The sequence below is a fragment of the Schistocerca piceifrons genome, chromosome 10, assembly GCF_021461385.2.
Source record: "Schistocerca piceifrons isolate TAMUIC-IGC-003096 chromosome 10, iqSchPice1.1, whole genome shotgun sequence".
Lineage (NCBI taxonomy): Eukaryota > Metazoa > Arthropoda > Insecta > Orthoptera > Acrididae > Schistocerca > Schistocerca piceifrons.
The window spans coordinates 130,678,548-130,692,362 of NC_060147.1; the positions used below are offsets into that span (position 1 = coordinate 130,678,548).

General features: G+C 41.9%; 2 protein-coding genes across 2 annotated transcripts in view; both read right to left on the minus strand.

Annotated features, from left to right (window-relative positions):
- Positions 1-13,815, minus strand: part of LOC124718762 (protein draper-like) — a 336,146-nt gene that overhangs the window by 215,452 nt on the left and 106,879 nt on the right. The window lies entirely within an intron of this gene.
- The window catches only part of LOC124718764 (proline-rich receptor-like protein kinase PERK10), a 201,276-nt gene that overhangs the window by 116,847 nt on the left and 70,614 nt on the right, over positions 1-13,815 (minus strand). The window lies entirely within an intron of this gene.

The window sequence follows — 13,815 nt, forward strand, 5'->3', positions numbered from 1 at the left end:
AGGTCTGGTTAAAAATGGAAAGTGACGCGGACCTTCATCAAGCGTGACTTCCTTTTAACTGTATGGTATATGTTACATTGTATTTAGGAACTTTCGGGTTATTGAACACGTATCAATAATTACGGATTTCTGTAGTTGTATATATAAGTTTGGATGCAGCTGTATTGTATTGATGTACTGGTGGATATTATGTGGTATGACTCCTGTAGTTGATAGTATAATCGGTATAACGTCAACTTTATCCTGATGCCACATGTCCTTGACTTCCTCAGCCAGTTGGATGTATTTTTCAATTTTTTCCTCCTGTTTTCTTCTGTATATTTGTTGTATTGGGTATGGATATTTCGATTAGTTGTGTTAATTTCTTCTTTTTATTGGTGAGTATGATGTCAGGTTTGTTATGTGGTGTTGTTTTATAATGGTTCTGTTCCAGTATAATTTGAATTCATCATTCTCCAATACACTTTGTGGTGCATACTTCTATGTGGGAACGTGTTGTTTTACAGTTTATGTTGGATGGGAAGTTGATGATGTATTATTTTTGCTACATTGTCATGTCTTCTGGGGTATTCTGTATTTGCTAGTATTGTGCATCCGCTTGTGATGTGATCTACTGTTTCTATTTGTTGTTTGCAAAGTCTGCATTTATCTGTTGTGGTATTGGGATCTTTAATAGTATGCTTGCTGTAATATCTGGTGTTTATTGTTTGATCCTGTATTGCAATCATGAATCCTTCCGTCTCACTGTATATATTGCCTTTTCTTAGCCATGTGTTGGATGCATCTTGATCGATGTGTGGCTGTGATAGATGATACGGGTGCTTGCCATGAAGTGTTTTCTTTTTCCAATTTACTTTCTTCGTATCTGTTGATGTTATGTGATCTAATGGGTTGTAGAGGTGGTTATGAAATTGCAGTGGTGTAGCCGATGTATTTATATGAGTGATTGCCTTGTGTATTTTGCTAGTTTCTGCTCGTTCTAGAAAGAATTTTCTTAAATTGTCTACCTGTCCATAATGTAGGTTTTTTATGTCGATAAATCCCCTACCTCCTTCCTTTCTGCTTAATGTGAATCTTTCTGTTGCTGAATGTATGTGATGTATTCTATATTTGTGGCATTGTGATCGTGTAAGTGTATTGAGTGCTTCTAGGTCTGTGTTACTCCATTTCACTACTCCAAATGAGTAGGTCAATATTGGTATAGCATAAGTATTTATAGCTTTTGTCTTGTTTCTTGCTGTCAATTCTGTTTTCAGTATTTTTGTTAGTCTTTGTCTATATTTTTCTTTTAGTTCTTCTTTAATATTTGTATTATCTATTCCTATTTTTTGTCTGTATCCCAGATATTTATAGGCATCCGTTTTTTCCATCGCTTCTATGCAGTCGCTGTGGTTATCCAATATGTAATCTTCTTGTTTAGTGTGTTTTCCCTTGACTATGCTATTTTTCTTACATTTGTCTGTTCCAAAAGCCATATTTATATCATTGCTGAATACTTCTGTTATCTTTAGTAATTGGTTGAGTTGTTGATTTGTTGCTGCCAGTAGTTTTAGATCATCCATGTATAGCCAATGTGTGATTTTGTGTGGGTATGTTCCAGTAATATTGTATCCATAATTTGTATTATTTAGCATGTTGGATAGTGGTTTCAGAGCAAGGCAGAATCAGAAAGGACTTAATGAGTCTCCTTGGTATATTCCACGCTTAATCTGTATTGGCTGTGATGTGATATTATTTGAATTTGTTTGGATATTAAGTGTGGTTTTCCAATTTTTCATTACTATGTTTAGGAACTGTATCAGTTTAGGATCTACTTTGTATATTTCCAATATTTGTAGTAACCATGAGTGGGGTACACTATCAAAAGCTTTTTGGTAATCGATGTATGCGTAGTGCAGCGACCTTTGTTTAGTTTTAGCTTGATATGTCACCTCTGCATCTATTATCAGTTGCTCTTTACATCCTCGTGCTCCTTTGCAACAGCCTTTTTGTTCTTCATTTATAATTTTGTTCTGTGTTGTGTGTGTCATTAATTTCTGTTTAATGACTGAAGTTAATATTTTGTATATTGTTGGTAGGCATGTTATGGGGCGATATTTAGCTGGGTTCGCTGTGTCTGCTTGATCTTTAGGTTTCAGATAAGTTATTCCATGTGTAAGTGTATCAGGGAATGTGTATGGGTCTGCAATGTGACTGTTAAATAATTTAGTTAGATGTGAATGTGTTGAGGTGAACTTCTTTCACCAGAAATTTGCAATTTTATCATTTCCAGGGGCTTTTCAATTGTGAGTAGAATTAATTGCTTGGGTGACTTCATGTTGCAAAATTATCACTTCAGGCATTTGTGGTATCATCTTGTATGTGTCTGTTTCTGCTTGTATCCACCGTGCATGCCTGTTATGTTGTACCGGGTTTGACCATATGTTGCTCCAAAAGTGTTCCATGTCTGTTATGTTTGGTGGATTGTTTATTTTAATGTGTGTGTTATCTATTGTCTGGTAAAATTTCTTTTGGTTTGTGTCGAATGTCTGGTTTTGTTTCCTTCTATTTTCACTTTTTTTTGTATCTTCTTCTTCTTCTTCTTCTTCTTCTTATTATTATTATTATTATTATTATTATTATTATTATTATTATTATTATTATTATTATTATTATTATTATTATTATTATTCTTTGAGGGATACATTACAGAATGCATTATTACTGTTAACATTAACCAACAAGCCCGCCGGTGTGGCCGTGCCGTTCTAAGCGCTTCAGTTTGGAACCGCGTGACCGCTACGGTCGCAGGTTCGAATCCTGCCTCGGGCATGGATGTGTGTGATGTCCTTAGGTTAGTTGGGTTGAAGTAGTTCTAAGTTCTAGGGGACTGATGACCACAGATGTTAAGTCCCATAGTGCTCAGAGCCATTTGAACCATTAACCATTTTAGTCCTATTCGGCAGCTACACTCAATAAGGTAGCTTTTTTCCTCTCTCTCTCTCCAGGCTTCCAGTTTTAGATACAGATTCGTCCTTGGGATACAAAGAGTTGCCCAGGAGCAGTGATTTTAGGTTAGATTTAAAACTTGCTTCGCTACGTGTCAGAAATTTTATGTTGTTGGGAAATTATCTGTGTTTTGTTGCTGTATATTGAACGCCTTTCTGAGCCACTGACATCTTTAATAAAGGGCAATAAAGGTCGTATTTCCCTTCAGTAAGTTTAACTAGTGTGTAAGGCTAGGGACCGATGACCTCAGCAGTTTGGTCCCTTAGGAATTCACACACATTCGAACATTTGTTTCCGTTCACTGCAGCTTCTCTGTATTCGCCAAGAAGGCATAATGGGACGCTTGAAATCGAAAAACCATTAATGCGTTCGCCATCGTAAGCCCATCACAACAACGATGCCGTGTGTTATGGAGCGACGCCGTCTTTCCATATTAGGTAAACCGGTGGGGACATAGTACAGCATAAAGAACTGACATCTTTGACCCGGGAAACCGGTTCCACAGCTGCTGCTGCTCTGTCTTTTGCGGCGATGGCATCTGCTGCTGCGCAGCGTGAGACAGCGGAGGTCAGTGGCTTAATACGGCTTTCTGGAACCTTTCATTCAATATTCTTACACTTTCAGAGAATTTACAGCTAATTCCCGGGTCTCTTACTTATCCGTTAATCCATTCTACTCGCAGTAGCTAGTCGTTATAATAAAAAAATAAAAAAAGTTTTGATGTGATAAGCCGACAGCAAAGTTCCTAAATTCGATCGTCTACCGTCCAGCACACTGACGTGGGTGAACTTTGAGTCGCGTGACTCCATTAATCAATAGTTCATGTTTATGTGCGCTACCATCCTCACGAAATAGCCGCGATAGAGCTAATGTAGCAGGACAGGGTGACACAGAAAAACGGGAACATTTCAACAATACAATAAAACTAGATGTGATGAAGGAAAGAAATTACATTCAAAGTAACTGAAACGTTACAACTTTGCCTTTTACGAAACATGGACGGCATTTATCATTTTTTAAAAATTGCGTCATTTAGATGGCGTCCTCCTGTACGAATACATTCGTTAAATCTGCTGTTGAGATTCCTCATTGACCGCTGCAACATCTCAGCTGGGATACTGTGAATTGCATCCCGAATTCTCTGTTTTAAGTTTAAAGTTCTTGGTCAAGTCGTGTAGACTTTCCTCTTGAGTTAGCCCCTCCAGAAAAAAATCACAAACTGATAAATCTGGCGATCTAGGGGGCCAGGAAATGTTACCGAATCGTGAGATCACACGGTTGCCAAACAGTTCCCGCACAAATGCCATTGATTGCCGTGCAGTGTGTGATGTCGCTCCGTCCTGTTGGAACCAGACTTCTTGAACGTTTGGAAAGTTGTTCAATGCAGGTGTAACGAAAGTTCGTAACATTTCCACGTAACGATCGGCATTGACAGTTATAGTGTGTCCCTGTTCATTTGCGAAAAAAATACAGTCCGATAATTCCATGTGATGAAACATCACACCATATTGTCACTTTACTAGCGTGTAAGGGGCGCCCATGAACGGCATTAGGATTTGTGTTTCCCCAGTAAAGGAAGCTCTGTTTATTCAAATGAAAATGTGCCTCATTCGACATCCACAACTTGTTTAGAAATTCATTGTCATTGTTTATTTTTGTTACAATTTGTTGACAGAATTCTAATCGTAACCGGTAATCGTTGTCCATCAATTGTTGGCCCATCTGTAGTTTGCACGGATGAAATTTTAATCAATTGTGCGAACACTCTCGTGGGACATCCAAACTGCTGCTTGCTTACGAATTGAACGGCGTGGGCTCCGTTAAGACAGACTCGCGTACAACATCAATATTCGCTGGAGAACAGACACTTCTTTGGTCGGCCTGTTGGTTTATCCTTGAGGGGGGTGTAAGGCTAGTTCGCGTCCGTAGTAGAATACTACACGTGCACCCTGGGTAACGCTAAATGAACTAGCACTAAAGGCAACCAGACAATCCAGATAATCCTGTGCTGGATCTCCTGGTAAACACATCATGAGTGATACCGACCAAATGAACGATGAAGAATTGACTAGAGCACTCGGACCGTGCCTCCGAGTCTGCCACCTAAACATTGAAGGCATAAGTAGGAGCAAATGTGAATTTCTCCAGAGAGTTCTCACTCAGAACAAAATCGACGTAGTCGCGATACAAGAGACTCATGCGGAAAACATAGATCGGCTGGCCTCTAGAGGAAAAATCCCTGGATTCGAGATACTGGGAGCCACCTATCACCGCAATTGCGGCGTGGCAACCTACATACGAAATAATATAGAAAATGCTTCCCTGTGTAAGATATCTACAGACAACAACATACATGAAGTTGCTGTCAAAATTGGCGAGACCACTATAGTTAACATCTATAAGCCTCCCGGCTGTCCATGGCCTCCAGAAGTACTCCAAGAATATCCCCACCCTGCTATCTACGTAGGAGACTTTAATAGTCACCATGAGAACTGGAAGTACGCACGAAACGACCAGAACGGTGAATCCCTGATGAGCTGGAGTGAGGAGACTAACACCCACTTGATTTTCGACGCCAAGGACCGCGGAACATTTCGATCAGCAGCATGGAGACGAGATTATAACCCTGATTTATGTTTTGTCACTAAAAACAAAAACAACCAACCGCTAGCCGCAACTCGTGAAGTCCTGTCTGATTTCCCACATAGCCACCATCGCCCTGTTATCTTAAAAGTCGGAATTAACATCCCAATCATAAAATCCTTTCCTCGCCCACAATGGAATTTCCAGAAGGCAGACTGGGTCACCTTTGCAGAAAACCTTGACAAGTGTCTAGGTTGGATACCCCCGACTAGGGACAACTATGACAGATTTGTAGGAGCAGTCATCGCCACGGCTAAGAGGAATGTACCCAGAGGCTACCGGAAAGAGTACATCCCTGGCTGGAATGAGAGATGCGAAGACCTGTACCAGGAATTTACCGAAACCAACAACCAAGAAATCGCGGACGAACTGTTGCACAGCTTAGATGCAGCTCGACGGAAAAAATGGATGGACACCGTGGAGAATCTAGACTTCACTAAATCCAGTAGGCAAGCATGGACCCTACTCCGTAACCTGGGAGGCAGTAAACGTAAAATAAAAGACACCCACCCGATAACCCCTAATAATGTGGCCGCACACATAGTTAGAACTTCAAGAGCACCAAGGGACAGAACACACACCACGACCGTCAAACGTGAATTAAGATCCTTAAAACAAAGGGCATCGCCTACCTCCGAATTTTCCCAGCCTATCACAGCGGAAGAAGTTGCAGCAGCCTTGTCAAAAATCGAAAGTGGCAAGGCTTCCGGCTTCGATGGCATCCACCCGGAATTCCTACTTCACTGTGGAAAATATACTAGAACATGGCTCGCAAACTTCTTAACAGATATTTTAGAATTGGGTAATATCCCACACCAGCTTAAACGAGCAAAGATTATAGCGATACTAAAGCCAGGCAAACCTAATGACATGCCCCGAAACTACCGCCCTATCGCTCTGCTGAACTGTGTCTATAAGCTGTTGGACCGTATCATCTACAACAGAATAAGCGGAAAAATTCTTGAAGTGGTACCGATTGAACAGGCAGGTTTTCGACCCAACCGCAGTTGCACCGACCAGATCCTCTCCCTAGCAACTCATATAGAGGCGAGCTTTCAGAAAAAACTCAAAACATCAGTAGCCTTTATTGACCTATCAGCCGCTTATGATACCGTTTGGCGACAAGGCCTGATATTTAAGTTGCTGCGGGTCATACCATGTAATAAGCTGGCCAACCTCATTGATAACATGCTCACAGATAGAAGTTTCAAAGTCATAATGGGCGACTTAAAAAGTGACCAAATGAAGCTCAACAATGGTTTACCACAAGGCTCCGTTCTGGCGCCATTGATGTTTAACCTCTACATATCTGACTTACCTGAAACCACTTCTCAAAAATTGGGATATGCCGACGACTGGGCAATAGCTGCAAGAGGCAGATCAATGGAGGCAACGGAAAACACATTAACTGCGGATCTAAAAAAGCTGGGAGATTACTTCCGAGGGTGGAGATTACGGCCAAACGCGACAAAAACGGAGGTGACATGCTTTCACCTCGACAATGCCCAAGCAAAAAGAAAGCTCAACGTTCATTTCGAAAACAGGCAGCTAAACCATAATAATTACCCCAAATATCTAGGCGTCACCTTTGACAGAACCCTAACATTCAAGGAACACCTACGTAATACAGCCGCAAAACTTAAAACTCGAAATAATATCATACAGAAGCTATGTGGGACCACGTGGGGCTCTTCCGCGGCTGTACTGAGATCTTCGGCTCTGGGACTTGTCTACACAACAGCAGAATATGCTGCACCGGTATGGCTAAACAGTAAACACACAGGCTTGATCGATGCCCAACTAAACTACACAATGAGGATGATATCAGGAACAATAAAGCCAACGCCTTTACACTGGCTACCTATACTGAGCAACATTCCCCCACCGGACCTGCGCAGAGAGAACGCTCTCTTACGCGAGTACGGAAAAGTGCTGAACAACGAGAAACTGCCGATCCATAAGGATGTTCCTGCCCTGGAGACGAACAGATTGCGCTCAAGACACCACTCTTTAAAAAAGGCAAAAAATACGCATCCTCTCAACCCGGATTATGGCAACCTCTGGAAAATGCGGTGGAGAGAATCTGTGCCCCAAAGCCTGCAGAATATGCCATGCATCAATGTCCAACCACCAGGATTCAATTTGCCAAGGAAAACTTGGACGACCCTGAATCGAATTCGGACAAATAACGGCAGATGTGCAGACAGCCTCCACAGGTGGGGTAAAATCACCACCCCTAGATGTGACTGCGGTGCGGACCGGCAGACGATTCGTCACATCGTGGAAGATTGCCCTCTGAGACGTTTTGTAGGAGACCCCAATGAGTTTCTGACCGCGACTGAAAGTGCAATAGACTATGTCACAAATCTGGATGTTTGTTTGTGAACTTTTGTTTGTTATATACACTATTTTTAAACACTTTTATATCTACAACTATATGTTACACACTGTGACTACTCTTTATTTCTGTGTCTTATGATTTTTATGTCTTTTCTATATGATGTGTCATATGCCATAAGCTAAATAAATAAATAAATTATCCTTGTGGGCAGATCCAGTCTCTTCAAAGCTACTAATCCAACATTTTATCGCGTGTTTCTACGGAACGGCATTATGACGCCCTAAATTATAAAAACATCGAAACTCCCTTTGTGTCGCTACCAAACTATCGTTTTTATACAACATTTTTATGGATAACGCACGCTGTTAAATGTTCCACTGGTACGTGATTACTGAAATGGCTGTCACGAACCCGCAGTGCTGCCACCCGCCCATGGCTGCCACTACTCATTTCAGACATTCCCGTTATTCTATGCCATCCTGTAAATACTCAGGTTGGCTGCAGAGACTCGTAGAAGTGGCGGCATAGCGACTTCAAAGACGAGCAAACTCGTAATCGAATCCAAGGCCCTAATGAACAATGCGCTCCCATATCATCGGCAGATTCCATCACAAAATGAGCTGACTCGTTAGAGTATGAATTGCATTTTTATCCAGCCACATTCGGAGAACAGTAAATACGAGGTCTGTTCAAAAGTTTCGGAACATTCATAATTTCGCGCCAGTGGTGTGTTGGAGCGAAATGCGGTTGGCATTCCTGCACGCGCCTGTGTTTAATGAGCAGCTGCCGGAACTTTCATTGTTGTGTGTCTGTTAATTATTGTTTAGTGCTGTATTGAGAAGAACGTTGTGCCGCACAGTTTGCGATTTTCGAGATGGCGGAGTTAGACGAGCAACGCGTCTGCATTAAATTTTGCGCCAAACTCAAGAAAACCTTTACAGAGACACACCAAATGATGCAGGAAGCCTATGCTGATGAGTGCTTAAGCTGCACTCGGTGTTACGAATGGTTCACGTGGTTTAAAAATGGTCGGACGGAAGTTAAAGGGGACTTGTTGAGGACGCCCTTCGAAGTCTACCGACGACACTCCTACCAGGAACGTCAAGGAAATTGTGCGTGGCAGTCGAAGACTGACTGTCCGAGAAAGTGCGAAAGTATGTAACATTTCAGCTTGATCACGCCTTGAAGTCCTGACACAGCAGCTTGGAAACATCGTGCTCCCGCCGAGTTCGATCCACGGGTGATGAGTCAAGACCAGAAAGAACTTAGCCTCACACTTCGTGAAGATCTTTTGGATCGCGCAAATGAGGACGAGATGTTCCTTAAGAGAACTGTAACTGGTGATGAGACATGGGTCTACGGCTATGATGTTGAGATCACGGTTCAATCTCCACAATAGGTCGGGAAAGGTCCTCCAAGACCAAAAAAAGCTCTTCAGGTCAGGTCAAATCAGAAGCTGTGCAGTTTTTTTTTTACTGTGAAAGATGAGTTCATCATAAATTCCTGCCACAGTGACAAACTTAATCAATGGTACTATCGCTAAGTGTGGCGACGCCATCGAGAAAATGTCAAAGGGAAACGGCCTAAAATATGGCGAGAGACATGGCTCTTTCATCACGATAATGCACCCGTACGTTCGTCCCTGGTGATGCGTGACCACTGTACAAAAACGTCATCACTGTTCTGCTTCATCCTCAGCAATCTCCAGACCTGGCTCCTGCGGACTTTTTTTTCTATTTACGAAGTTGCAAACGCCGTTGAAAGGACGAAGATTTGCAACGATAGACGAGATAACCGAATATTCGCTGACAGCGCTTTGCTCGATCTAGCAAGACGCCTACCTAGACTGCTTCCGGAAGTGGAAATGGTGTTGGGAGCGGTGTATCAACTGTGTAGTCAAGTATTTCGGAGGAGACCATGAACAATAACGAAAAGGTTACCGTAGATTGATTTTGTGGACAGAGTTCCGGAATTTTTTGAAAAGACCTCTTACTGAGTACAAATGGGAACAACACCTAGGTTGAACACTGGGAGCTTATTACTAGTGACGCTTGAAACTGTGTAATCTGGGTTTCGTGGGGTAAAAGGGACATCTTCAGCAGTCTGCCACTTCAGGTTTTTGAGCAGTTGCGTGATAGTCTCCCGCGCATCAAAGAAACCCGCGATTGTGTTTTCCTTCTTAGTGTATATGCGACACTGCCTGGTACTCTTCACACACTTGAGCAACATTGTAGAATGTCTCAGACGAGTGTTTTGTAAGCTATCTGCTTGGTACACCGACTGCACTTTTCCAGTTCCCTGACAGTGAGCCAGAGTCCGCCACCTGCTTTGCCTGCTATTGCCCCGTGTCGAGATGCGTGCACGGGTGGTCGTGCAAAGCCACTTAAACATGATAGAGGCCCCAATTTATTAAATTCACTTGTATTCCCACGGAATGTGGATCCCATCTTTCCAACTAACATGCTGGCGCACTTCAAATGCTGATAATTTTAATTCCATATCTGCATAACTTTATATGCAGACTAGCGAGCCCGGCAGTGCTCCGCAATTCCTAAGTATGTATGGTAATTGCATATTCGTACTAAATTCCTTGCCCCCTCTCTCTGTTCATTTCTGTCTGAATGTTCAGTGGAGTATCGTGCAAAAATGTGAAGTAAATCGGTCAGGATATTGGTAATTACACTTCCCCCTGTATATATACATAGCCTATGTCAGTCGTGTAAAAATCTGTAGTAACTCTGTCAAGAATTTCGCAAGATTTTTCGGTAACAACGTTTCTCGTTTATATATTACGGTAACTGTCAAACTGTTTTTCTTTGTTAGGAAAATATGTGATAGCAGAACTGTCAAACTGAATGCAACTTTTGGGTACCACAAATACCATTACCATCCACACGTACGAACACAAAAAAGAAGAATCGAATCGGTCAAGCGGTCCTCAGACGATGATCTTTCATACATGCGACAATTGATTTTTATTTATACAGATTACGCCCGGTAAGAATAATCGGAGGTAATGGAGACTACGATTGCTGGACTTCTTAAGTACTGGAAAACACTATCCTGGAACTCGAGTAAACCTAACTAAAAAAAATTTTTTTGTATGTGCGTAAAACTTCAATGTATCGATTAACCGTCGGAGGTTTCATGTGTAGCTGCTTGTGTAATAAAAAAGAGGCGTGGCCTACAAATTTTTTAGAGAGCAAGTATAAAGACCCTGGCTGTACCCATTTGTCATTCTTCTTCCAGCCGTCAGAATGTAAACATCGTTAGCTGTAGCTATAAATTATTTATAATATAAAGAACTTGTTTTCGCTTACCAACGCCAAAATATTATTCTGTTGGGACGCACACTGTTATTGATGAAATTTTATTCCGTGGTAGGTGTCCCTTAAAGGTCTTCATGAAGGAAAAACCTGGTAAATACGATATACTGATACGCACGCTCAGAGACGCTAAAAGTTGATATGTTATCAGCTCAAAAATGGTTCAAATGGCTCTCAGCACTATGGGACTTAACTTCTGAGGTCATCAGTCCCCTAGAACTTAGAACTACTTAAACCTAACTAACCTAAGGACAGCACACACATCCATGCCCGAGGCAGGATTCGAACCTGCGACCGTAGCGGTCGCGCGGTTCCAGACTGTAGCGCCTAGAACCGCTCGACCACCCTGGCCGGCATGTTATCAGCATGGAGCCTTATGCTGGGAAAAGAAATGATGGTACACAATAATCAAATTACGCTGCAGCTGTGGTCAAACGCCTGGTGGTCCTTTAGATAATTCAGGGCGAAATGTCACCACAGACAGATATTACACTTCAATTGATTTGGCCGAAGATCTATGCAGGAGTCACAATCTAATTCTCGTGGGAACATTACAAGCATATAGGAAACACATATCTGAAAGACATCTCAAGACGAGAATTATATTCTCATAAATTTGCTTTCAGTGGTACTAGCACTGGAAATATTCAATTCACAATTGTTTCTTATGTCCCCCGTGAAAAACCTAAAATAAATCTGCTGTTTCTATCTTCTCAACATTATGACGCTGCAATTGGTTCACCTACTGACTCTAAGAAGGAAACAGATACAAATTTATATTAGAATGAGACCAACGATCAAATGATGAGGAAATATTCAACTAAGAGGGCTACTAGAAGACGGCCGCTGTCTGTTTTCTATCCTCTTGTGGACATAGCAGCGCTGAATAGTTATACACTATTTTTGTTGAACTTCTCCGACTGGAATAAGAAAAAACCTAGTAAGCGTCGATTTTTTCTTCAAGATCTGGGACTACAGCTCACGAAACCATACATCGAAGGAAGGGATACGAATATTGCACGATTGCCAAATCCTGTAGCTTGCAGTATGGAGAGTATTCTCGGACGGAAAACCAGGAGGAACTGCGGTGCAAAGTGAGCTCAGGGAGTGAAAGGTAGTTGGGCCGGCCGCTGTGGCCGAGCGGCTCTAGGCGTTTCAGTCCGGAACCGCGCTGCTGCTACGGTCACAGGTTCGAATCCTGCCTCGGGCATGGACGTGTGTGATGTTCTTAGGTTAGTTAGGTTTAAGTAGTTCTAAGTTTATGGGACTGATGACCTCAGACGTGAAGTCCTATAGTGCTCAGAGCCATTTGAACCATTTTGGTAAAGGTAGTTGTCATTTGTATGTTAGTGAAAGCCGTTCAAAAGCGGAAATGTACAACAAAATGAATAAAACAACAATAATCTGCAACGATTTTAAGATATGCATCTGCATCTACATCTACATCCATACTCCGCAAGCCACCCGACGGTGCGTGGCGGAGGGTACCTTGAGTACCTATCGGTTCTTCCTTCTATTCCAGTCTCGTATTGTTCGTGGAAAGAAGGATTGTCGGTATGCTTCTGTGTGGGCTCTAATCTCTCTGATTTTATCCTCATGGTCTCTTCGCGAGATATACGTAGGAGGGAGCAATATACTGCTTGACTCTTCGGTGAAGGTATGTTCTTGAAACTTCAACAAAAGCCCGTACCGAGCTACTGAGCGTCTCTCCTGCAGTCTTCCACTGGGGTTTATCTATTATCTCCATAACACTTTCGCGTTTACTAAATGATCGTGTAACGAAGCGCGCTGCTGTCCGTTGGATCTTCTCTATCTCTTGTCTCAACCCTATCTGGTACGGATCCCACACTGCTGAACAGTATTCAAGCAGTGGGCGAACAAGTGTGCTGTAGCCTACTTCCTTTGTTTTCGGATTGCATTTCCTTAGGATTCTTCCAATGAATTCCAGTCTGGCATCTGCTTTACCAACGGTCAACTTTATATGATGCATATGTAAACAGAGAAAAAAAGCACTGTTGTATGTTCCAAGTGTGAAGCAGATTCCGAAGAAAGTGGTAAATAATTCTTCTCGCCAAAACATGTTATGTACCTAAGCTATTTGTACAGTACCTCAAGTTTTTGTAATATTTTTTAATTATAGTAAAGTGTACTTCAATAGTACTATAACGACTTTTACTACTACGTAATTTTTCTGAAGACATTTAGACTTATTAAACTTAGATGACAAAGTAAGTGAAAGATTTACAATGCATCTCTGAAAACAGTTTTAAGAGAAATATTCAGGTTCTTGATCCTGATTATGCGCCAATAGATCTCTCAACAGTATGTTATTAATGTAATTCAAGAACAATTGATGAATTTTATTTGTTATTTCAATTTTTTGTGGTGGGCGCAAAGTACCTGCCCCCTGCCCCTTGGTAATACACGTTACTAAAATTGGCTTGGTACTGCGAGGATTAATCGGACTGTAGACGCACTGTGTGTAACATGAGTGTAGTGCAGGGGTCTCCAAACTAC